The following is a 24,839-nucleotide window of genomic DNA, read 5'->3' on the forward strand; positions in this document are numbered from 1 at the left end:
CCTTCCTTCCTTCCTTCCTCCCTTCCTTCCTTCCTTCCTCCCTTCCTCCCTTCCTACCTTCCTAAAAGGAAACATCAGGGATCTCAGATGTTTAACCTTCCCTCTCACCTTACTAATCACTGTAGGATTGTGGTAAGAACTAACTTTTTTGATTTTAGTTTGACCCTGTGATTTCCTTAGTGTAGGGAATTCTCTTCTACTTGATAGCTAGCACTTTACATATATTATTTAAATGTAAGACTCAACCACTATTAGATAGGGGCTATTATTATTCCATACATATTAATATATTATTCCTTTTACATTTTAGGGAACTGAGGCATAGAGAAACTGAGCTATTTGCCTTAAGTCACAGAGATGTTACATATCTAAGGCCACATTTGAACTCAGATGTACCTTATTTCAAGTTGGGCACCCTATTCATTGCCACTTAACTGCCTCTACTAATGCAGATCACCAACTTCTTCACAATGTAGGATCTTAGAGAGTTGCTTTGTGCTCTAAAACCTTTTTGGAGTGACTTGCTCACATAACTAGACTTAAGGAAGACATAAAAGGCATGCTTAGCAAATCTGCAAATAACCCACATTATACTTTCAGGTCTACAAAGTTCTTTGCTATACAAACTCTATAAAATAGGTGGTATAACTTTTTTATACTCATTTTACAGATAATGAAATTGAGTCTCAGAGATGTAGAGTGACCAGCCCAGACTCACACTACTGGCAAACAGCAGATTCAGTACTCAAATCTATGGCTTCCTGATTTTACATCTCAGTTTTTTTTTTTTATTAAATTGCCTTGTATACCACAGAGCTAAAATACATCAAATAATTTGAATGGTCTGCCAGTAGATTCAAGGGAGAGAGGAATACAGTTTATGCTTGAAGGAATTTGCCTAACTATAATTTATTGATATCAAAGCAAAGAATACAGCAAGAGCATGTACTAATCTGTTCTATAGTTCACCTTGATTTAAGACTTGGTATAGCCTTGAGTGAGGAAAGTGAGTTTGATCAGTAAAAATGTTCTTTCCTCAATGTTAAGTATTTCATTATTTGTATTGTGTTGGCTGTTGCAAGGGCAGAATTTTTTTCTTCTTCTTAGCAACAGTTATCAGCTATTTTAAAAACTGGTTTTCATGTAGTTTTTCCAAATTTGAGAAACTTACACCCCACTGCAGAGGAATAAATAACAATCCCTCCAGCTGTCACATTCTTCTGAAGGTCTTTGTTTTCTGAGGATTAATTAAGCTTTTCTTTCAATAGCAGTTTGTTAAATCTTGGAGTTGTTTTTAATACTTAACCATAGTTTCGTTTCTTTATTTCAGTAGAATTGATCCTATTTTATTGTGGGCTTGAATGGTCCTTGAAACACTTGACTTCCTCATACCAGCAGCTGCTCCAATGTCTCCAACAGTAACTGAAATATGTTTTTTAAATATTTCAACTTTTGCATATTTCCTTGGAGTAATATCTTAAAAACCACAAAATTAAAAATATAGAGCAGCTGCTTTCATTGCAGCAAAGAATGATAAAGAAATCATCTAGGGAATGGCTTACACATGAATACAATGGACTTTTATTGTACCATAACAGATTTCGAATATGATGGACTTAGAGAAATATGGAAATACTTACGTAAACTGAAGCTGAATGAAATGATCAGAACCAGGAGAACATTACAGATGATTACATTAATAATATGAAGAGGGAAGAAAAACCTCTAAAAGGCCCAAGAACTCTAACCAAAATAAGTAAATGACTCTCACCTCATGGCATGATCAACTAGGCATACAGAAACAGACATGAATTCTCAGGCGTGATCAACATGGATCTCTTGTTTAACTACACATATTTCTTTCAAGGGATGGTGTGGGGAGCAAGCAAGCTAAGGGGTAGTGAGTGATAAGCTTGCAAAAAAAAGAACATTAATAAAATATTTCTTAAAACACATAGAACAAATTTTTGTAACTATCTTGTTGAATTTTATATTTCTTCATTATTCTCCTGGTTGCACTTCTAACTCTCTGGACTTTCTCTACCAGGGCCCCCTGTAGCAGCAAACACATTGGCATATGCAGGATGACCTCTAGTGCAGGTTCTTTTATTTGATTTACCAGGAAAGATTGCTCAAAAAGGTGTCAATAATCTTCTTTTATTTGCATTCATTAGTTCAGGGGAAAAGTCATCACCCTGAATTTCAGAGAAAAGCCAAACAAAGAAAATAGAAAAAATACAAGCAGAGAAATAAAGACCAACATACAGGGCTTCCAAATGTCAGAGAAATTAGTACATATCAACAGACAGATCCAACTGTTTGACCAAGGCAATACATACATGGTTACCACAGAGAGAAGTTCCAAAATCTTTTTTTTTTCAAAGCTGGGGGGTTTTTTAATGGCTACTCAGAGTCTCATCTGGTCACATCACAAGAACACTCTTCCAATGAATAAGCCCCAAAGCAAAATGCTAGCTTCAGAGTATATATACACTTCCTCAGGGTCAGAGGCAATCGTCCCTCATGACCCACTGCCTAATTACAAAGTAGCAAAATATGTGGACCTTCCTGAAAAACAAGCCTCCCCTAATCAAGCTTCACTTAATGGGCTCCCCGTGAGGCCTATTAAGTGGGAAAATCTTATATCCCATTAATATTACACCCTGTGGTGATTTCATATCTTCTTTCCTATCTCCTTTCAGGTTCCTTTTTTCTAATATCTTCCCCATTAGAACAGAATATAAACTCCTTGAGGTGAAGGATCATGTTTTCTTTTTGCTTATATTTGTATTCTGAGGATTTAGAACAGTGCTTGGCACATAGTATATGCTTAATGAATGTGTGTGTGTGTGTGTATGTGTGTAAACCAGTGACTTAAAGAACATTTGCATAATATTCTTTGAATTGATTGATATTGATTATTCGAAGTTATAATTTCCTATATAATCTTCTTCCCTCTTTTTAGTATCTTGAAATATTTGTGTTTATTGACAATTGCTAAAGCTCAAAGTAAAAATGAAAGAAGAAAATAAGAGTGTGAATGTGTGTGTTTGTGGGTATATGATTTAAGAGAGAAAAACAGCCTTACAGAGACCTGAATTAGTTGTGTCGAGGCTCTTATTAAAGCGGAATCACCTCTTCTCAGGATGGACAGCTGCTTTGGAATTCTTGGCTGTGACCTGGGTCCCCTCTAAACTTAATTCGCATGCTGATGACCTGCACTTGGGTCCATCTGTCAGGATGGCCTGGTTCCCACTCACAAGACCTTTGGACCTTTCCCTTCAGACATAGATGCTAGGCAACGGCAAGTTCAAATGAACACAGTCCATCGAGCCCTACAAATAGCATTTTTTCTTCCAGAAAGTTCCTCTGTGGAAGGAATTCTATGTGCCTGCCCCCCCCCCCCCCACTTTCTTTTCTGTCAGACTGGTTCAGAGTGGTTCATTAACTCAAACAACTTTCTCTAGTCCAATCTCCCCACCACCCACCACCCACCCCCTCCACCACCAGTCTTTTTGTCTGCTTGGCAAATTGCTACTTCTTCACAGAGAATATCCCCCCCAACTCATACCTTTCCAACTCTCATTCCTTAGCTCCTGAAAAAGCTAATGAGCATAGTTCCTTGAATTCTAACACATTTGTTACTGAGCTAATGCAAAATGCATTGCATGACTCCTGTCCTGGAGTGCTGAGGGGGCTTCAGTAGGTGGAAAGAAGGCAATACTTTGTTTAGGATGTATGGCAGATTACTTAAAGATTTGCTTCATATGAAAACATACCAACTTGGGAAAATCATCTGTTACTGAGAGAAATGCCAGGGTGTAATTGTTGACCAGAAGGTCATAAAAAAAATCTTCTAAGTCTAAGGGATTTTGTTTTTAGGTCATTTGAATTGCACACACTCATTTTGGTTGTTTGCCAGGGGCAAAATATATATGACTAACCACCATGTAGGATTTACTTTGCCTTGTCCCAGGGAAAAAAAAATGTCTCAGAACCCAAGGGCTGAGATCACAACAATAGATATGTGAGTCATTCCATGAATTCTATTTGGTGATGGACTTAAATAAACCTATACAAAAATATTATTCAAAGCTACAAACCCTTCTAGTATGGGGTATTATTAGGTACAGATCCTCCTAGGATAATTTTAGAGAGGGTAATCTATTTTTAGAGAACTATCATATCACTTTTCATGAAGATTCAGAGGGTGAAACTGTCCAGGGGGTGAAAAGAACACACTAGGGTTGGGCTCTCAGAGCCAAATTAAAATGTAGGCCAGACAGTTAGCATAGTGTCTCCATTTTATCTGCAGATCAGTGACTTTGGGTTGTACAGAAGAAATAGTTTGCTTTTCTGCCTTCAAAGAGCTTACTCTTTGAAATCTGCAACATAAATATATAAATAGACTAAAAATATTTTTGAGACTTCTGGTAAAGGGTGTTATGTGAAAAGTCACAGAGAAGCTGAGATCTCCCATTTTTACCCCAGCATTTATCATCTAAAATGGGCATCAAATTGACCAATGACCAAAAATTCCAAAGAGAAATGTTATTAAACTTATTCATGAAGCCCAGGGCTATTCTAAAAGACAACTAAGAGTTATAGACACTGGAAAAAGGATCTTTTCAGAGAAGGCAGCATAACCACCAGAAAAAAGGCCAAAAGCCTGTATTAACACTCCAATGGGAAAGACCCAAAAGAAATAGAAGCCTGTGACATCCCTCCAAAGAGATTTCCAATACAGGATTCACCTATATATAGGATTCACTCTGGCTCCCCAACTCCTGTGTTCTGTGGATAGATACTAGTGATTAGGAATATAGAGTTTAAGTATCAAGGGGCTGTAGTATCAGATAAAATCTAATACCTACTCCTCTAAAGAAGAGAAAATGTTGGAATGCTATATTCCAAAAGGAAAAAAAGAAAAAAAAACTACTAAAAATAACTGACCCTGCTAGACTGAGTATATAATCCTATTATATATATATATATATATAAGAACTTTCAAGCAGTCCTCATGAAAAGACTTGAGTAGGAACTTTGTTGGTTTTTTTTTTCTTTTTTTTTTATTTGGAGGGCAATTGGGGTTAAGTAACTTGGCCAGGGTCACATGGCTAGTTTTGTGTGTGTGTGTGTGTGTGTGTGTGTGTGTGTGTGTGTGTGTGTGTGTGTGTGTAAGTGTCTGAGGCCACATCCGAACTCAGGTCCTCTGACTCCAGGGCCAGCTCTCTACTCACTGCGCCACCTAGCTGCCCCATTGAGTAGGAACTTTGAAATGAAAACAGAAGAGTCAAGAGAAACCTAGAAAGGTAAATGTATTTGAACATTTGAAAGAGATAAGTGACGATGAAGTGCTTAAATTATAATAGGAGAAAAGAGGCAAATATCCCTTCAGAACCCTAATAACTTCAAGGTACTACATTTATTATATTACTACTAATTCTATCTATAGCAGAAAGAGAAGGTAAGGAAATAAGTTCTGGTAATGAGAAAGCCAAATTATATCTATTTGAAGACTATATTGCTATTTGCATAGAAGGGAACCAACCAAAAAATCAAATCAATTAATTACTTCAGCAAAAAAGCAGGATACAAAACATATCTAAGAAAGAAAAGCACAACTTTTTAGCATAGTAATAATAATAAACATGAAGAAAATAAACAAATAAAAATGCCCTTTAAGAAAAAAAATACTACTAAGTCAACCAAATATCTAATTATACATCTTGAAGTTGATCTACCAAGAAATACAAAGAAATTTTCACAGCAAAGGAAAACTTAAATACATGGGAAAATATTTAATGTTTATAACTAGGTCCCAATAAAATAAAGTTTCCAAACAATTTAATCTACAGATAACATTCTATCAACAGAATGACAAATTATACAAAATAATAAGAAAATTCATTAGGAGTGGGAGGGAAAGTAATGAGTATGTAAATATAAGGAAATAATGAAGGAATAGGAATAAAGAGGATTAGGGATTACCAATCTCCAATCATATTATGATAGCAACTATCATTATCATCAGATGTAGTTAAAATTTTTAAAAAAGGAACCCTGTTGAATAGGTTAGAAGAAACTCTTATGAAAGCATATATTATTTATTATACCAAAGAACACAAAATACTAGGGAAAACATTTTTATTCAACAAGAACTAATGAAAAAAATAAGAGAAATTTGACTGAAAAATCATTTTAGGATATCATCTTACTATACTGAAAAGAACTCTGTGTTTTAGATAGATAATATTAATTTTATTATAAAAAGTTCCATTTAATTCTTTAGCATTTTAATTTTTTAAAATAATTGTTGTATTTTGGTCAAAATATTTATCAGAATTTATCCATATAATACATGATTTTTGTTATATTAATATGTTTATAGTTTTCCTAATATTTAACCAACCCAACCCTGAAGTCCAGGTATAAATCCAAGTTAGTTATAGAATCAATTCTTTCTAATATTTTGCTAGTATTCTCTTTCATTATTAATTAAAGATATTGGTTTATAGTTCTTTCTTCTTCTTTCCTCAGTTCATTTATTAGGACCAAAATTATTTCAGAGAATGTGTCTGTAGAATACTTTTTCCCTTATTTTTGCAAATGCTTAGTATTTGTAGATAGTTTTCTGAATTTCTGATGGAATTAATTTGTAAATACATCTGGGCTTGGGGTTTTTCTTTCCTCAAGAGTTTGTTTATATCTTGATCAACTTCTTTTTCTCAGATGGGATTGATTGATTTCTCTATTATTATTTTAATCTAGATATTTTGTGCTTTTGTAAGTATTCATATATTTCATTGTTTATTTATTTTGTCAATATCTACTAGTCCAAAGTTTCTAAAAATGAGTTTCTTCTTCATATGTTGGGATTTCTCACTTTTTAGTTTGGTAATTTGGATTTTTTTTTCCCCAACCAAATAAGTTCATGGTTTGCATATTTTTTTTTGCTTTTTTTTTTTTGGAGGGCAATTGGGGTTAAGTGACTTGCCCAGGGTCACATGGCTAGTAAGTGTTAAGTGTCTGAGGCAGGATTTGAACTCAGGTCCTCCTGACTCCAGGGCCAGTGCTCTACTCACTGCGCCACCTAGACACCCCTGTGTATTTTTTTAAATTGAAACCTCAAATTTACTTAAAAATTCAGTCAGATTTTTTTCCCCAATTTTCTTCATTTCTACCTTTTTCCAAGAAGTTTTTATTGTTTTTTTTTTGAGGTATAACTCATTATTTTTCTAATTATTTTAATTTTACAACTGATTTAATGATTCATTGTTTTTGACTGATTTTTTTCTTAATGAAAGTATTAAAAGAGGTAATTTTTTCCTAAGGACTGCTTTGACTACATCTCCAATATTTGATGGGATTCATTTTTGTCATTGTCTTTGGTGAAATTATCTGTCATTCCCATGAGTTGCTCAAGAATTCCCTAAGGATTAAATTAGTCTCCATTTAACTATGAATATTTTATTCCTAAGGTCCTTTATTTTCTGTAATTTTGGTCATTTTGATCAGTAAAAGCTATGTTTAATATCTCTACCTTTCTGCATTTCTTTGTAAAATTTCTATCCTTATAGAATATGGATAATTTTTGTAAAAGTGTATGAAATATGTGTAGAACTGTCTACATTAATAATTAGAACAGTAATCATTATCAATCTATCATATGTAATTTATCTAAAGTTTTACTAAGGTCTTTTACTTCTTTCTTGTTTATGTTTTTGTCCAGGTCTGAAATGGCACATTGAGGTACTCAACTACTATAGTTTTGCTGTCTATTTGTCCCTATAAGTCAATTAACTTTTCCTTTAATTATTTAGATGTTATGTCATTTGACAAATGTGGGTATGCATAATTATTACTTTTTCATTGCCTTCAAGTGTAATGTAGCTTCCTTGTTTTCCTCTTTAACCATTTGTATTTTTATTGTTGCCTTGTTTGAGATCATGATGTCTACTTCTGCTTTTTTTAAAGTTCATCTAATCTAATCTATATATATAATAAATAAATAAAATAAACACCTCATTTTAATTCCATGTGAAATGTTATATTTCAACATTGTTTTTTAAGCATAAGTGATATTTTGTCCAACAGTTTTCTGTATCTATTGATATAGTCGTGTGATTTTTATTGTTTTTTTAAATTAATATTGTCAACTATTCTTATAGTTTTCTTTTCTTTTTGATAAAAATCTTTATTAATTTGTTTGTTTACTTTTAGTTTACAAGATTCAGTTCCACATTCCCTTGAGTTTCAAATTTTCTCCCCCTCCCTTCCTCCTTCTCCCTCAATGGTGGCATGTAATCAAGTATAGGATCTGCAAATACTTTCACATTAGACATTAGGATTGTAACCGGTGGGATGAACAATGGGAAAGAGGAAGCAAAGACAAGCAAGAAAAAGAAAGAGAGCAGGTATTTTGCTTCAGTCTGCATCCAGATCCTGTTGTCTCTATTTCTTTCTCAGATTGTAGACATCTTTTTCCATCATGAGTCTTATGGAGTTGTCTTATAGGCTTGCATTGCTCAGAAGAGTCCATTCTATCAAAGTTGGTCGTTATACATATGTTGTGTCTGTAATTGTGTACAGATTTCTCCTGCTTCTGCTCTTCTCACTCAGCATCAGTTTGTATAAGTCCCTCCTAGTAAAAGTTATGAAGTCTGTTGGCTCCTCGTTTCTTATAGCACAATAATATTCTATTACATTCATATACCACAACTTGTTTAGCCATTCACCAAGTGATGGGCATCCCCTTGATTTCCAGTTCTTTGCCACTATAAAAAGAGCTGCTAAAAATATTTGTGTACATACAGGTCTTCTATGGTTTTCTTATTGTTAAAATAATCTCACATTCCTGGTATAAACTCTGTGTAAGCACAGCAACTGATATTTTGAATCAGTTGTTGTAGTGTGTAGCCTTTTTGCTAATCTTGTATTCAACTAACTATATATTTTTTTGCAAAAATAAAGAAAAAAAGGCACCCTATAAAACTCTATCTGCAAAACAAATAAATCCTGATACCTAAACAGAGAAAAAAATAAAGCAAAGAAAAACACCAAAGACCAATATCTCTAATGATCATTGGTGAAAAAAATGTTGACCATTATGCTGTGTAATCTTGGAGGTGAAGGTCACATTTTTGTCAACTGCCCAAGATTAAGTCATGATAAAAGTGAACCTATATCAGCTTCAATATCATTAAATGAAAGGCAAATAAAACAATTGAATTGGCAACTTCTGCCTAAAGAAATGCAAGGCCTTTAAGGGGAAAAACAAAACAAAACTAGACAAAAGGGATAAAAAGGACTAAAGAAATGAAAAGTTGACTTTTTTTGCGGGTTACTTGCATAAAATATGTAGGGAAGTATCACATATATGAAACCTATTCTTGTGCCACAGAAGCCAACAAGAGTTGGAGGGCTGAAAAAGAGAGTAAGGATATTTTTCAACATATCATGTTATTGTGCTAAGTGCCGGCAATACAAAGACAACAACGACAAGAAAATGTCTGCTTTCAAGGAGCTCATGATCTAATATGGAAGACATGTAAATAACTATATACAAATGATCTCTGTGTGTATGTGTATATATATGTGCATACACACATATATTATATATGTATATGTGTGCATGTGCACATGTATGTGTGTCTGTGTTTATCTGTCTATTAAGGGGGACTGAGAAAGGCAGGATTTTAGGTGAAGGCAGCAAGGAGATGGAGATATAGAAGGAAAGAATTTGAGATATGGGAGACAACCCATGCAGAGAGTTGGGAAATCATCTTTTTTTGAAGTAAGAGGTTATAGGGAACAATGAGCTTTTATTGAAAAGGGTTGGGTATGTGTGTGATATTGTTATACCTGTACTTTAGAAAGATCAAATTGATAGCTCAGGGATGGATAGTTTGTCTTTTCATTTTTTGGTAGCTTGGGAAAATGATAAAATGTTCAGAAGAGAAGGGGAACCACTGAGAATTCCACATGTGGTCAGGGAAGGAGAGAGCAGGGAAGGAGTACTCCTTGGGATTCTGGCTTTGTCCCATAGTTCAGACTGTGATGATTTCTAAGTAACCCTTAAGTCATATAAACATCAAATAACATTTATACATCATCCATCTTCATATTGCCCAATTGCTAGAAGGAGTAGCAATGTTCATTGCAGGGCAAAGCAAGCACACAAGCACATTAGCCAAATTCTACCCTTCCCATATTTTCCTCTACCACAGGGGTAGTGGGAAGATGATTGATTGTGTGGCCCTAAAATATCCCATAGTGTTTGTCTATTTCCCTAGCTCCAGATTCTTGAAGAGCCACAGGGAAACAGAATTGTCAGTGAGGATATTTCTGGCCATAGTCTCTTTTGATTTGAAGGGAGATCAGGGAAATTTTCTTTTGTCTCTCAGGGAGATGATTTTCCTTGAAGCTTGCCCCACTGGTCTTTTCAAGATATAAGAGAGCTCTGAGGTCTTCAGTATGTCTGTTGCTTATTCCAATATGAATTTTAAACTTTTTTTCAGTTAATTAATAATAAAGATATAAAGGTAGAAAACAAAATGGATGATAGAATCGAGATACAAACATAATTCAACAGACTGGAATGTTGTGCCAAAATTTAAAGGTTAAATTTTGTTTGAAATACATTTTTATTCCAAGCCTTTTTTATATCACCTACATTTCCTAATGTATTCCTTCCTTTTACTCTTCTGCTCTCAGAGAGAAATCCTTTATGGCAAAAATTTTAAAAATGGAAAAAATATTTAGCCCTACTCAACATATTGAAAAAAATCTAACAATATGTACTGTTTTTCATTCTTAATCTTTAACCTCCACATATCTCTTATTCAGGGTCACATTTGGTAAATATGTTTTGCGGCATTCAGTTTCAATTGTTTTTTTCTTTTCATTTAACTTGTAATTTGCATTGTGCATATTGTTTTCCTTATTCTGCTTGATTCTCTTTGCATCATTTCATATAAATCCTCCCATGTTTCTTTGGATTCATATATTTGTCATTTTTACAACACCATAATCTTCCATGATATTCTATTATATTCATTAACCACAATGAATTTCAGATTGGTGGAATTGAGAGTAAAGGTTGGTTAATCTCTTTCTCAAGCTGCAGCAATGAGGATTTCTATATAGCTCAACTCAGGTTGCGTTGAGTTCATATTTGCTTCCCCTTCTCCAGTGGCAGAGAGTGGTAGATGGACCCTACTAAGCCATACCTGCTTTAGGAATTATCCTTAAGCTCTACCTCTGTCTATAGATGTGTGTGTGTGTGTGTGTGTGTGTGTGTGTGGTGTGTGTGTGTGTGTGTGAGCTCTACCTCTGTCTATAGATGTATGTATGTGTGTGTGTGTGTTTTCCAGTGCAAGAAATGCAGTTGTCATCCAGTAACTGTAATTAAACATCCTTCAAAGAAAAGAGAACACAGCCTAATATACCTAGGCTTAAAAGTATGCAAACAGACTCATTTCATTGAGTATGACAGATTGTGTATGCATTTTTGGTTTAAGATGACACTTTGTTGAATACCTGGTTTCTTTGAATTCTAGCTAGTCTTCAGACTGTTCTGACTGCCTGACCCTTAGGGCTCATAAATGCTTTATTGCTGAACTATTCTTCTGGTCTCAGGACATGACTCCTGCCTCAGGCCTTTATTTGATTTATATTTCATGATCACTACTCTAAGTTACAGATCTTCTTTATCTCTCTGAACTGCCTTTTACCTCTTACCCGTTCATGAACTTTTCTGGTTTAGCTAAAATGACATCCTTGCTGTTCTTCACACATTGCATCCTTTCCCCCATCTTGGTGCCTTTGCACCAGCTTCCCTCATGCCTAGGATGTATTCCCTCATCCCCTCCACTTTTTACAACCTCCAGCTTCCTTCAAAACTCAAATACTACTTCTGATATGAGGCCTTGCCTGACTGCCTCCTTCCCCTTGGCTAGTGCCTAACTTAACCCTCCAAATCACCTTTTATTTATTTTACCTCTATGGGAGTTCCCTATATCAATTAAAGTACAGGTCTAGACTCTACCTTATCATCATATTTTGTTTATAATGAGTTATGTACATTTTGTTTCCTTTGACAAAATGTAAACTCCTGGAGGGTAGAGATTTTTCCTTTTTTTTTTTTTTTTTTCATTTATCTCTCTTCTTTGACTCTTTGTACACCTTGGAAATTTTGACTCCACCTTTAAGCTCCCTTTACTCTGAGAAGTGAGCTTTTTGTCTCCTCTTGCTGAGCCCTAGGCCTTCTTGTCATTCTCTGCATGCTTTTCATTCCCCTTCTCCTCTTTTCGTTTCTCCTGATGTGTTACATTCCTATTATGTAAATTCCTTGAGAGCAGTTCCAGTTTTGCTTTTTCCAATTTGTATGCTTAGGTTTTTATTGTTTTTTTTTTTCCACCCAAATTTTATTCAATATGAAACATATCTCTACAGTTTTTATTGAGTAGGTTGACCACATCCACAACCAAATCTACTTCTAAAATGGAATTCTGTTGCTGACCTGGCCCCAGCCTCAGCCTGCTTGTCAGCACCAGGGGGATCAGCATTTCATCTGTATGTGTCTTTGTCAGCTTCACCCCAAGTAAGCTGCGACCTTTAGGCCTTGGTCTTCTTGTCTCAGGAGGACTTCCGCAGAGTGTGGCAGGCACAATCTCAGGGGGCAGGTGAAGGCAATCCAGAAGGTACTGAATGTCCCCATTGTTGAGATGCCAGTAAAAATGTCTCCCTGTGAACTGCTCCTTAACATAGCTATGAGACTTTAGAGACTGCATGGCCTTTATGACATGGAGATTGGGCACATTCTTGTCTGCCAGCTCAGAGTGTTTTGTCATGTGGACATCCTTCTTGGTTACCATTACTCCCTTCTTAAAAGGAAGTTCATAGATGGCTATTTGATTCTTCTTGGGCATCAATACTCGGTGACTGTGGAAGGAACCCAGGAAAGAAAGGTATATGCCTAGTTCTTACCACAGTTCCCAGCACTTAGTAAGTGATGGTTGCTGTTGTTATTCAGTCATTCAAACATGTCTGACTCTTTATGACCCCATGGAAGGTAGCATGCCAGACCCTTCTATCCTCCACTATCTTCCCAAGTCCATCCAAGCTTGTGCTCATTGCTTCCATGATACTATCTCTCCATCTTATCCTCTGCTGTCCCCTTTTCCTTTTGCTTTCAATCTTTCCCCAAATCAATCTTTTCCAAGAAGTATTTAAGCTTCAGCTTCATTATCTGACCTTCCAGTGAGTAGTCTAAATTAATTTCTTTAAGTATTGACTGATTTGATCTTCTTGCTGTCCCAGAGACTCTCAAAAGTCTTCTCTAGCACCACAATTTGAAATCATTGATTCCGTGTCTCAGCTTTCATTATAGCCCAACTCTCACAGCCACATATTACTACTAGAAAAAACAAAACTTTGATTACATAGACCTTTGTTGGCAATGTGAAATCTCTGCTTTTTAGTCTGCTGTCCAAATTTGACATAGTTTTCCTCCCAAGGAACAAGTGTCTTTTAAATTCATGGTTGCAAGTTAGTGATTATAAAATCACTGCTTCCATCAGTGCTTCCATTTCCTCACCCTTTATTTGCCAGGAAGTGATGAGGACAGTTGCCAAGATCTTAATTTTTTTTATATTAAGCTTCAAACCAGCTTTTATGCTCTTTTCTCATTAAGAGGTTTCTTAATGCTTCACTTTCTACCATCAGAGTAGTATAATCTGCATATCTGAGATTGTTGATATTTCTCACAGCAACCTTAATTTATGTTTTGTATTCATCCAGTCTAGAGTTTCACATTCTGTACTCCACATATAAGTTAAATAAATAAAATGAAAATATACAGACATGTCATTTTACTTTTCTAATCTTAAACTAATCTAATTTTTACTTCTTGGCCTGCATTCAGGTTCCTCAGGAGGGAAGTAAGATGACCTGGCTCTTTTATCTTTGAGGATTTGCCACATTTTGCTGTGGTTCACACAGTCAAAGTCTTTAGTGTAGTCAATGAAACAGAAGTAAATGTTTTTCTGCAACTCCCTTGCTTTCTCCACATTCCAGGGAATATTGGCAATTTGGTCTCTAATTCCTCTGCCTCTATGAAAACTAGCCTGCTTTTCTGATAATTCTTCATTTCACATATGGCTGAAGGTTAGTTTGCAGAATCTTAAGCATAATCTTGCTGGCATGTGAAATAAGTACAATTGTTCAATAAATTTGAACATTCCTTGGCATTATCCTTCTTTATAATTGGGAATTAAACTGATCTTTTCCAATTCAGAGGCCATTATTTTAGAAGTTAATTAAAGAAATTAATTTAGACTAATCACTGGAAGGTCAGATACTAAAGCTGAAGTTTAAATACTATGGCCATATAATGCAAAGACACTTCTTGGAAAAGACTGATTTTGGGAAAGATTGAAGGCAAAAGGAAAAGGGGACAGCAGAGGACTAGATGGAGAGATAGTGTCATGGAAGCAATGAGTACAAGTGTGGACGGACTTTGTGAGATAGTGGAAGATAGAAGGGCCTGGCATCATGAACAGTCAGATGTGATTGAATGACTGAACAACAACTACCATCACTTACTTTGTGCTGGGCATTATGCTAAGAACTAGGCATACACCTTTCTATCCTGGGCTTTCCCTAGAGTAGCACCTGCCACAGCTGTTCAAGAAGATGCCCAAGGCCAAGGCTGGGGATGACCTAGTCCTTACTCTTCATGTACTGAGAGAGAGCCAGGGAGATGGGAAGTAAGCAAATGGGTGGGGTTGGTAAGTAGTATAGTACCTTAACAAATTTAAGTCATTTGAAAATAGCATACAGATACTTCCTATTCGATACTTCATGGGAGTGATTTTTCCTTCAGTGCATGTTTTTACCCATCCATGCCTTCTGTTCCTGTGTGATTCTTGTCTGTGCCTATTTATAATTTTTCCATAGAGGATCTTGAGGATCAAGGAAGTAAAGGTCTTCAGGACACTGCATGTTTTATTTTTTGCGTGCCAAAGCTTTGTTCAAACTTTCCATGTATTATCCATGTCTGACTTTTGATACATGACAGACTTATCTCCTTCCCCTTTTCTGCTCATGTTTCCTTGAAGAAATACTTTGTGGCACTTCTTAAAGATAAATTATTGGTAATATGCCACATTCTACTCACACCCACTAAGCATCTCTCTACTGCCCTAGGAGTTACCTTTAATTTTGAATCTTTGAGGGTTATAGTGATTCATAATTCACTGCCAAAGAGTATCACTAGGAGAATACTGGAACTAAAAAGGATGTTTTTGTCTTTGTGGTTTTTTTTATGCTATTTTGCTGTTAGCATTGTAAGAGTCCCTGATTCACCCAAGAAGAAACCAGGGGAGCCTTCTAAAGTTTATTACCTTTCTCTTAAGAATTCTCCCTGAAGAAGTTCTATCACTATGTGTATCATATTTCAAAGCAGGGAGTGAGAAAAGCCCTCTTCTCCCAAGCTCTTGTACCAACTCTGCCATTGACTCAGGCATACACTTCTGAGTTATCATCCTTTCAGCCAATGATGAGAGTCTTAAACCCATGATTTAGGCTTGAACCCTGAGTTACAAAGTGAAGAATTACGATTTAGACTTCTCTAAAATTCTTATAGAATTTATTGAATTGACTTCTCTTAACTTATTCAATAGTTAATGAGCCTTTTATTTCAAGGGTTTGTTAGTAGGTAAAAACAAACCATTTGATCTAAAGCATTTATCAATTGGGCAAATTTATTTTTTGTTTCACAGAAGTTAAACTTAACCAACCACCATTAAATAGCGATCTCTGCCCAGGAAACTGTCTTCCTGTTTCTACCGAAATATCAAATGATTTTCTATAATCAACACACAATAAACACATTGTAATTGTATTAAATGAAAAGCTGTGGTATGTTGTAGAAAATGATTTGCAAAAGCCTACCTTTTCCTTTCTTTTGTGTGTCCTTCCCTCTTCTTTATCTGGATCATATTGCATTGATCTAGTTTAGTTGTGTCTCTTGCCAAGCAAGACTGTCACTTAATGCTTGAATGCTTAAAGAGAAAAAGTAAAGAACAGTTTGAGATTCATTATTAGGTTCTAGATCAGGGATGGGTAACCTGCAGCCTTGAGGCCGCATATGGCCTTCTAAGTCCTCAAGTGTAGCCCTTTGACTGAATCCAAATTTCACAGAACAAATCCCCTTAGGAAAAGGATTTGTTCTGTAAAACTTGAATTCAGTCAAAATATTGCCTCCAAGGACCTAGAAGGTCACATGTGACCCTGAGACCACAGGTTCCCCATCCCTGTTCTAGATCAATAGAAGCTACTCACTTGGGGAGGGATGCTCTAATATCAGAAGCAGGAAGGAAAGAATTGAGGTGAGGTTTCAGTCTTTTTTTTTTTTTTTGGAAAAGAGTTCTGGTAGATATCCCCCTTCTCTATGCAATCGAATGCATGAATGAAACTGCAGTAGAGTGAAATTTCAATGGGCAAGTGTCTATTCATCTGTATGTAATATATCTTCATAAGGGAAAGTCTTTCATCTTTACCCAGCTGCCCTCATTTGGAGTGAACTCCATCAGGCCTCCAGAAACCTCATCATGAGAAAATTCATCCTGCAGAATTGAATCAGCCCTGGTACTTACACCTCATTGGTACTCTCAGCTCTCTATGCCCTTCTCATTGGAAGGCAGAACAGAGATCTTTCTACAATCTCCATTTAAAGAGAACTCCCATGCAAGCCATTTCTTCAGTTCCCAAATGTCTGCACCTTTTTGTACTGGACCTCATCACACCTTGTCTGAGTACTACCATTCTTCCAACCCCAGCCTTTCATCTCCCTTTCATGTGTTGTCTTCCACAATTAGATTGTGAACCATCTTTTTCATATCAGTGTCTCCAGAACTTTGTGAAAGTGTCTAGAAAATAGGGGAATTAATTGACTTACTGATCTGGCACCCCACTTCTAGGAACACAGGCGATTTGTAGCCAAAAGTCAGGGAAAAGAAAACTCTTATTTACTTTGAACTTATTCTTGTAGTAATTTGAGGAAGGAATGGTTGGCCTCTTTGTGGCCAGTGTAAAACATGGTCATCAAGGCCATTCTCCCTTCTAAATGCAAGTAGCTATTTGGCATCTTTATGTGATGAACAGTAGGAATTCAAATGGCTAATATCCAATGAAGAATCAGAGATAATTTTGTTTAAAAGAGTGAGAGACATATTTAATGAAGGTTTCTACTGCAATGGAGGGGCAGGAGTGATACTACTTATTTGGAAGACTCCCACAAAATAGACAATGCTAGAGAGTGTTGATTTTGTATCACCTTAACCCTTGCCACACCCTCTTTTCCTTGTGAGAAAAAAGAAATAAAAACATTAGAAAAACTAATTCAACTATTTATTGAAAGCAAGCACTTCTTCTATACCCCATCTCCCATCTATTTACTGAGATGAGGATGTGTGCTTCATTATCAATTCCCAGAGTTCACTTATTATAGTTGATCAGAATCTGACTGCTTCATTAGTTGCATTCATTATCACTTATATTATTTTAATCATTTTATATATTGTTCTCTTAGCTCTGCTTTCTTCACTGTGCATTAGGTCATACAGGTAGGCCCATGATTTCTTGAATTCTTCACATTTGTTGTTTCTAAGAATGTAATAATATTCTACTACTTTCATGTATCTCAAATTGTTAATCTGTTCCTAAATTGTTGGGCACCCATTTTGTTTCTAGTTTATGTATTACCACAAAAAGTGCTTCTACAAATATTTCATTATATATAACTCCTTTCTGTCATTAATCTTCTTGAGGTAATTGTCTTGTAATGGGATCTCTAGGTCAAAGTGTATAAACAGGTTAGTAACTCTTTTAATGAAATTCTAAATAGCTTTACTTAATAGTCAAATCAGCAAATCTACCAACTGTTTATTTTATTTTTTGTGCTTGTCTTTACACACCCCTCCAAATGAACTGTTTCCATTATTTATCAATTATTCATTCATCCTGGAACTGAGAGAAAGCCTCAGAGTTGTTTTAACTTGAATTTCTCTTATTAGTAACCTGTAACTTTTCTTTTGATGTGCTTGTTTCTCATTTCTATTTCTTTTGAAAACCGTTTAGAACATTTTATCACTAATCTGTTGGGGAATGCCTCTTACTTATATTTGTTCCAGTTGTCTCTTTGTGAGAATTTTAATGCAAATAATTGGTGCAAAAATATTTTGCTAATAACTTCTTTTCCCAACTATATTGGTATGATTCTTAACTGTGATATTGACAAATTAGATGTTTCAATTCAGCTTACTTGAATTATGACTACTAGAGTCTGCCAAAAAGACCTCTGCTTACCTTATGAAAGTGGTAGATCTTTACAGGTCCATATGTGGTGAAGTCCAACTACATTGATTCAATTTGTGCTTTCATATTTTTTATTGCTCTTCCCCTCACAGTGCCTACCTAGCAAAGTACCTTGTTAGCCATAGGTGCTCAGAAAATACTCATTGAATGTCTATTTCTTGCTGTTTCCTTTATATTCTTCCCAGGGAGTACAGCTATTTACATTTTATAATGTGTTGTTCTTGGCATATAACCTTGTTTTAAAGGGTATGAAATTTGAGTTGTTTTTCTAGTAATATCAAGGATAGATTCTTATTGGTTCATTGGTACTCCTTTGCCTTTAACTTGTGACCAGTGGTGCACATTTTCACGAATATCACCTAGAGTTTGCAGATATTTGAATGGACTTATTCTGTATGGCTCTAGGGGATTATGACTTATGGTAATCATTTCATTGTACTTTCTTGTACAAAATGAATTAGATTAGTACGGACTTAACACATAGCAACATCTTGTCATGTGTTCTTATTATAGGAATGAAAATTTTTAAGATCTTCCCTGCCCCTAGGCTTAAGTGCACCTGGAGCCTGTTGTGGGAGGCTTGTTTTTCAGGAGATATTTTGTTATTGGGCAGTGGGTCAAGAAGGTTGTTACATTCTGTGAGCCAGGAGAAGGCTATATAAGCCTTGATGGGAGGCTTTGCTTTGGGGCTCACTTTGAGAAGTGTTGTGTGATTTGACCAGATGAGACTCTGGGCAGCTGTTGAGAGCCCTGGCTTTGAAAACCCAGATGTTGATGCTTCCCTTTCTGGTAACTGTGATTAGGTATAGATGTATCTGCTGAAATGTTCTCGTAACTTATGCTTGTAACCTCTGTATATTCTGAAATTCAGAGTACTGACTTTTTCCCCCTGAACTAGGTAAACAATATATGCTTGATTGATTAAAGTGAGCTTGTTAACCCATTTTGAGTTGCTTTCTTTTCGAAAAGCAGATCTAAGAACCTGTGTTGGCAGCCACCCTGGGGATGCTGGGGTGCTTGCTGCTACAGTTCTAATCAATAAATGAGTGAGAAGAGGTATTAGAGATGATTCAATCCAATTCCCTACCTTTTGCAGGTATCTCTATTGTGTTATTTTTGGTTATATAGCACCATATGGGACATTTTCAGTGATGGGGAACTCATTAGTTCACAAATCAACTCATTCAATTTTAAGACAACTCTAAAATTCTTTAATATAGACAATCAACAAAACAAAAAGTCAAGCTCTGATTTCTAGTATTTTCTGATTTTGTCAATATACATGCCCATACTAAAAATGTAACTGTTAGCTCAGAGAGCTGACCCCAGCACATCCCTATCATCGTCCTATCCTGGCAGTATGGGAAATCATTTGAATGTATGCCCCTTTCAATATGAAGAATCTTGGTATTTATTTTGCTTTACTGTTTGATTAAATGTCTTTTGGTTTCAATGAAAGCTTCCTTTGATTGGCCAAAATAAAATATTTTGTTATGACTTCATAAACTATCGTTTTGCGTTGGTGTTGATATACTAGGTGTCTTGAACCTCAGGTAGCTTTCTGGGGCAGCATATCCAAAGAGGCTATGAGAACAACACTCAGAATAATAGATCTTCCAAGTGTTATGTCATGGAGAAAGATCAGTGGTTCTGAATGCTTAGGACATTGTTCTGGACTCACTTTTTAGGAATACCAGTGTTGATGCTTTATTGGCTTGGCAGAAAGACCATCCAGACTCTTTGGTGTGAATTTCTAATGTATGGAGGACCTGATGCCCAGAAAGTGGGAACAAAAAAGAATTGATTTTGTCCTTAAAATTCACTTATCTTCTAACTTTCCTATGTCATTTCCTCATCTGTAAAATGAGCTGGAGAAGGAAATAGTAAACCATTCTAGTATCTTTGCCAAGAAAATTCGAAGATGTAGTCACAGACTCAGAAATGATTGAAATGACCAAAGAACAACATATTGATGTTATCATTAGTTTTCTAGTCTTCCAGGTTTGCAACCTCAGTGTTATCTTTGACTCCTCAATTTCTCTCATCCCGCATATCTGGTCAGTTGCCAGATCTTGTCATTTCTTTGACTACAACATCTCTCATCTTCTAATGCTTCACTCCATTCAAAAATTACCACTTTCATTCTGTCCAGGTTTGTAAATTTGGCATGGTAACTGACTTTCCACTCCATTATTTTCTTCAAATTTCAACATGGAGTTTACATGGAGCCTTTCTTGATTCTATCTACTCACTCCTATCCCTACCCTTCCTGTCCTTCCTCCCTTGTATTTATTTTGTATTTATTCTATCTGTATTTATATATGTATATACATATATATATATATATATATATATATATATTGTCAGAATAAAGAATGTGACTCCACTCAGGAAAGGGACTGTTTTCTTTTTTTGTTTGTTTTTCTATTTCTAGTGCCTACACAGTGACTGGCACATAGTAGATGTTAAATAAATGCTTGTTGATTGAGCAGGGATTGGGGTATATCTCATATTTATTAATTCACCAAGTTGAGTATCTCCTGAGTTCAGTAGCATACAAGTTTGTGTGTGTGTGTGTGTGTGTGTGTGTGTGTGTGTGTGTGTGTAATCTGATATGCTTTGCAATAATAAGAAATGAGGAATTTGCTTTGTAGGGGAGACCCCCTGAGATTACAATTGTTTCTTTTCATTTGCATATAATCTCATTTTGAATAAATGCTTGATAAGTAGAGCTGCTAAGCTACAAGATCAGATTTACGCTAGGTATTGTCATTTAGGTGATTGTCTTTTTAAAAAACATATTCATTTTAAATTTAAATACAAAAAGACAAAAACAAGAACATTTCCGTGTACATAGCACAACACAAATAGAGGATTCAATATAAAACCATGAATTTCCATCTCATGCTGTTTACCTTATTTTTTGAAAACAATATAATAAATACTATAAAAATCTCATTTTCAAAGCTACCCTGCTTTTCTGTGCTTCCTTTTAAGTTTTCTTTTGTTCTCTGCTACATGCTTTTTAATTTTTTCCCCTCCCCTGCCCTAGAGAAGGTTTCCAATAGACACAAAACTGTGTGTGTGTGTATATGTATATATATATATATGTATATATATATACAGCCATATACACATATATGTATGTTTATATATATGCATATATAGTCATATATATACTTCCATTTATCAGTTCTTTCTCTGGATGTGAACAGCATCTTTCTGCATAAGAACTTTGCAGTTGGTTTGAGTTTTTATAATACTCAAAATGACTTAGTCATTCCAAGTTGTTCTTAGAACATTATTGCTGTTACTGTGTACAATATTCTCTTGGGTCTGCTTATTTCACTCTTCATTACTTCATGCAAGTCTTTCCATATTTTTATTTCTAGAACCAACCAGCTCAGCATTTCTTAAAGCACAGTAGAATTCCATCAGAGGTGATTGTCTTTCCAGAGAATCAGCATCTCTCCAGTAGGGAGGATATTGTTAGCAAGTTGCTTACTTGAGTGCTCATGAAAGATAGGCTAAAATGCCTGTACTTTTTGCCTTGAATATTCTATTACACAAAAGAGGTTAAAGACAGAAAGAATATATACAAAAATATTCATGGCAACATTATTTTTTTGTGGTAGACAAGGACTAGAAGCAAAATGGCTGCTTATCCATTGTGTAATAGTTGACCAAACTGTGGTACATGAATGTAATGGAATATCATTATAATATAAGAAATAACAAATATGAAGAATTCAGAGAAATACAGGAAGACTTACTATATGAATTTATTCAGAGTGAAAACACAGAATGAAGAAAACAATAGCTATAAAATCTATAGTAACTGCAAAGAACAATAAACAAACATAAAATTATGTAATTATGATATTAAACTTGGCCATGAAGAAAAATTGAGAAAAAATACCTGCTTTAATTGAAGAGGTGGGGAACTATGTTTCATATTCCATCAGACATTGTCATCATTTTACTGAACTATTGTGTTCTTACCTTTTTCACATTTTATTGGAGGAAAACTACATGTACATATATAGATATAGCAAGGCTCCCGACTTACCCTTTTGAACTCCACTGACACTGGAAGGCTGGACTTCAAAAAAATGCTTATATTCTTTTAGGGTCCTTGCCATAACCTAAAAAGTTTGGATTGTTGATTCTCCCATCCCCCAATGCTATAGTTCAAGAGCCTAATTGTTATTATTTCCACTAGATTATCTGTTGATATTAGTCAGCTGGATTTAATTAAGTTTTAGAAAGGGGTGTATACTCAGTGGGCATAGTACAAAAAGTTAATATAAAACAACTGAAAAGTCTGTGACATATTTTCCTACCAGTACATATAGAGTCCAGGGAAAAAGCAGATTCAAATTAGAGAACATATATGGAAAAGATAACTCTTAGCTCCTAGAAGTCATTTTGTAGGAGTCCTCAACATATTCCCATTATTTATAATAAATTTTGTTTTCCTTCCTTCCTTCCTTCCTTCCTTCCTTCCTTCCTTCCTTCCTTCCTTCCTTCCCTCCTTCCTTCCTTCCCTCCTTCCTTCCTTCCTTCCTTCCTTCCTTCCTTCCTTCCTTCCTTCCTTCCTTCCTTCCTTCCTTCCTTCCTTCCTTCCTTCCTTCCTTCCTTCCTTCCTTCCTTCTTTCCTTCCTTCCTTCCTTCCTTCCTTCTTTCCTTCCTTCCTTCCTTCCTTCCTTCCTTCCTTCCTTCCTTCCTTCCTTCCTTCCTTCCTTCCTTCCTTCCTTCCTTCCTTCCTTCCTGCCTTCCTTGCCTTCCTCCTTCCCTCCTTCCCTCCCTCCTTCTCTCTCTCTATCCCTTCCTCCCTTCTCTCCCTCCCTTTCTCTCCCTCAGTTGCTCACAAAAGAGACAGAAACATCCTCCTCTACTCCCAAACAGTTCCTTCTTAACCATTTGACTGTAATGCTCTCTTAGCTTGCTGTTTACTGGAATCACAGATTTAACTAAGTTAATTGTTTTATATAGCTCCCAGAGTATGAACAAATTTCTCAGTCAATTCAAATATATTTCATGTCATACCTAGGGAAGTATTCATCTGGTGAAAAACTGAAATGTGCTGCCACATAATAAATATATTGCGGTGAAGTAAAGTGGTGTGATTTGATGCTCCTAAAGTTATATAATTAGATACAAAGTAAGTAGATGGTAAATTTTTCATGGGGAATGGTGGAGAAGGGCATTAATAGCTGTAAAACAAAGTAAAGACTTTATTTATCCCCTGGAATTTGAGCAGGATATTAAAGAAAAGAAAGAATTTTCCAAGTTGGGATGTATTCCATAGGGATGTATTCCAGTCGTGGGAAACAGCCACAGCAAAGGCATAAAGATGGACAATGGACTGATATGTTTGAGCAAGACGTCTTCTTGGTTGAACTATAGAGTCTTTGAAAGGGAAAAATGTATTTAAAAATAGGGAAAGGTACATGAGAGCCTAATTGTGAGGGCTTTAAATGCCAAACAGGGGAGTTTCTATACGATGGTCCCTAAATTCCACTTATCTTCCCATAATAGCCATGTCCATAAAATGTGAGCACATTCAAATCATCTAACAAAATGTCCAAATGGATTTCCATTGGAATAAAATGGAAAGACTTTATTGGCAGTCACCTCATAGTATGCTAAACAGATGGTGATTCAGTTAATTAAGTAGACCAGGATGTAAAGGGGGAAATTGAATAATACTTTGAAGGGAAGGAAGAAAGAAGAGAAACTGAGGCAAATAATAGCTTGAGGAAGAAAAGAGAATCAGATACCTCAGAATTTTAATCACTTTCTATTCTAGGGATGATTTTTTTTTAAAGCAATTGGGGTTAAGTAACTTGCTTAAGGTTATATGGCCAGTTGTTTCTGGGTATGGTGCTAAGTATCAGAGCCCGGATTTGATCCCAGGTCTCCCGACTCTGGGGCCAGGGCTCTTACTCACTGAACCACCTGGCCACCCCTAAGTAATTGGGGTTAAGTAACTTGCTCAAGGTTACATGGCCAGGTGTTTCTGGGTGGGTGCTAAGTATCTGAGCCCAGAGGTGGCCTCCCCATCTTGGGATGATTTCTAAAAGAACTTTATTAATTCTTTCAGTCTGTGTAATGAAGCAAGAAAAAAAAGCAATCTTGTATGCAATCACAATTAATTCTCTATCCATCATAACTCATTTTCTCACTGAAACATTTGAAGAATTTCATCAGGCTCTTGTTTGGTTGGACTTACTTGTTTATCTGTAGAGAAAGCTAAAATTTGACATTTTCCCTATTCATCCAATATATTATTCTCCAAAACAAAGAAGCAGGGATGTTAGTCTGCCATTACTGTGCTTCACAAATCCATTCAGGCCAGTGGGTCATAATTTCCTTTGCTCCATTTGCTCAGTGATTCCCCAGTGTTACAAGACTGTAATGTTTGAAATGGATCACCTTGATGGAGCTCTCCATCA

The 24,839-nt window shown here is 35.7% G+C and overlaps 1 pseudogene; it reads right to left on the bottom strand.

Annotated features, from left to right (window-relative positions):
- Nucleotides 1–12,459: 12,459 nt before the first annotated feature.
- On the bottom strand, nt 12,460–22,523 carry LOC138176478 (small ribosomal subunit protein eS10-like; annotated as a pseudogene).
- Nucleotides 22,524–24,839: the final 2,316 nt, after the last annotated feature.

The sequence above is a fragment of the Petaurus breviceps genome, unplaced genomic scaffold (assembly GCF_028583685.1).
Source record: "Petaurus breviceps papuanus isolate PSGF00001 unplaced genomic scaffold, PetGlider_PUasm1.0 89609, whole genome shotgun sequence".
Taxonomy (NCBI): Eukaryota; Metazoa; Chordata; class Mammalia; order Diprotodontia; family Petauridae; genus Petaurus; species Petaurus breviceps.